The sequence below is a fragment of the Elephantulus edwardii genome, unplaced genomic scaffold (assembly GCF_000299155.1).
Source record: "Elephantulus edwardii isolate Elephantulus edwardi_28Jun2011 unplaced genomic scaffold, EleEdw1.0 scaffold00062, whole genome shotgun sequence".
Taxonomy (NCBI): Eukaryota; Metazoa; Chordata; class Mammalia; order Macroscelidea; family Macroscelididae; genus Elephantulus; species Elephantulus edwardii.
The window spans coordinates 15,218,721-15,221,340 of NW_006399812.1; the positions used below are offsets into that span (position 1 = coordinate 15,218,721).

The 2,620-nt window shown below is 42.9% G+C and overlaps 1 pseudogene; it reads right to left on the reverse strand.

Annotated features, from left to right (window-relative positions):
* Nucleotides 1–2,620, reverse strand: part of LOC102846912 — a 25,525-nt pseudogene that overhangs the window by 17,589 nt on the left and 5,316 nt on the right.

Consider the following 2,620-nt stretch of genomic DNA (forward strand, 5'->3'; position numbering starts at 1 on the left):
CCATCTGTTCCTGGGGCCTTAGTTTTTGCTATTTCCTTCAAAGCAGTTTGAACTTCTTCCTTCATCATCATAGGCTCTTGCTCATATGTGATTTCATTAAATTTTTCTGTGTCTGCCAGTTCCTTTTGATACAGTGACTCAGTATATTCTTTCCATCTTCTTTTAATACTTCCTGAATCATTTAATATTCTGCCCAAAGCATCCTTGATTATAGCAACTCGAGGTTTGAATTTGTTCTTCAGTTCTGTGCACTTAAGAAATGCTGAGCGAGTTCGGCCCTTTTGATTTTCCAACTCCAGCCCCTTGCACATTTCATTGTAATATTTTGTTACAGAGTTTTAAAAACACATCTTTGAGCCGGCGTTTGGCCTTGGGTTCTTGTTAGCCAAAAGGGGCCAGAGGCCAACTGATATCCTTGTGTCAGTGACTACTTGACCGCTTGTGGAGGAAAAAACCCCTAATATGTCTGAGGCTAACATGAAGGCCTTAAAAGTGTGCAAATGAACAGCCAAAATACAACAATATTTTTCTATTAGAAGGAGGTAATTAAAGCTGTGAATAATTATCGCCATGAATACCTGCCTCCTTTGCCATGAGAACTGAAGAACTGGATGTTTCCCAACCACTTTATTGAACATTTTAAAAACAATTATATGGAACAGTACTCATTGAAACAGGGAAAATATAGGAGCTAATTTGACATTCTCATGAAACCTATACTTTATTGGAGCCATGGGGAATGGTTGAATTTCTGAAATGATTACTGATATCCTTAAACCTTGAAAATATAACATTTCAAGTCTTCTTAAAATGAAATAATACAGAAAAGCAGATGAACAAATAAAATACCTATTGCTATTGAGTTGATTCTGACTCATCGCAACCTTCTATTGGGTCTCCAAGGTTATAAGTCATTCTCCCACAGAGCAGCAGGTGGTCTTGGACTACTAACCTCTCTGGTTAGCAGTCCAGTGTGTAATGCACTACACTAGTAAGCCTCCTTAAGACTGAACAATAGTTGTCCAACTTACCTAGCAAAGAATGTCTGCATTAAGCACTATTTTTTTAAAAAATGAAAGTTGTCTTTCTCATGGGGTTTCCCCAAAGAGATATTTTTATCAAGGTGACTGACCATTGGAGAAAGGGAAACAATCAGACTTCAAGGACAATAAAATGTTGGCCCTGAACTGCCACAAGTCCTAGGAGGCCCACAATGTCACCGTGCTCAATCCAGCAGAGCAAAGACATATTCAAGTCAGGTTATCAATAGAGTCATCACTTAGGTCCATTTTACAGTGAGGTGAATGGATCACTGAACCCATCCTATATTGATTTACCAGTTCAACGGTATATAATTGGAGTAGACATAGTTAAAAACTGTAAGAATGCCTGCCTTGAATTCCCAAAAAGGAGAGAGAAACCTATAAGAATAGAAAAGACCAAGTGGAAACTACTAGAACTGCTGTTACCTAGACAAATAGTAAGCTACACTGCATCCTTGAAGGGATTTCAGAGATTAATACCCCCTAATTAAAGACTTCTCAACGTCAGCCATAGCTCATTATGACCCACACAGTCAAATGTCTTTGCATAGTCAATAAAGTATAAATAGATATTTTTCTGGTTTTATTTACAGCCTGGACTTCTGGCAGTTCTCTGTTGATGTGCTGTTCTAGTCGTTTTGGGATTATCTTCAGTAGAATCTTGCTTGCATATGAAATCAATGAGATTGTTCTATAATTTCCACACTCTGTTGGGTCACCTTTCTTTGGGATAGGAACAAATATAGGTCTCTTCTAGTCTGTTGGCCAAGTGGTTGTTCTCCAGATTTCTATAATATGATTAAAATCAGCAGTAAACATTACTGAGGATTCTGCATAGGAAGCTCTGGTAACTTGGTGGTAAGGCGTGTGCTGCCACCCCAAACGAACTTTGTTCAACTCCACCAGGAGCGTGTGGGAGAAGACGGGCACCCTCCTCCTGTTCTTGTATGCTGTTGAGTCAGAACCGACCCATTGCAGACCTGCCAGCTTAGGTCAGTTGGGTTTTCAGAGGCTGTAAATCGCATGGGAGGAGATTTTTAGTGATCTTCACTGTCACGGGGGGAGAACAGGACTTTCCCTTGTTCCTCAGGCCTGTGGGTCCTGGGTCAGAGGATGGAGGTGGCAAAGAAGAGTGGGGCTTCTCAAGTCTCAACCGTGTCACTCTCCTCCCCACTTCCTGTTTTTATTGGTTATGGGACAGTAGGATATCAGGGACCAGTAAGGGGAAAACATGGGTTGGGTCTTGGACCTCCTCTCTGGAACCTGACTCAGCTCTCTGTTTGGATCAATACAGCACCAAATCATACCTCCTGGACCAGAGTACCGTCCCCTCAAGGACACACGCCATTCCGAAAAGCGCCACCAGAGGGCAACTGCTTTATCTTTGAGCCCAGGTCCCCGGGACAGACGTAGGTGGAGGAGTCTGGACCTCTTGGGCCCTGGCCTAGAGCATTGAAGAGGGCAGGTGATGGCCCCTGGGATCATGTCCCAGCCTCTCCAGTGACCACAGAGGCAGCAGGGAGCCAGGGAAGTGCTTTCTGAGGCCTCCCAGATGCCCTCTACTGCAGCCTGGGTGG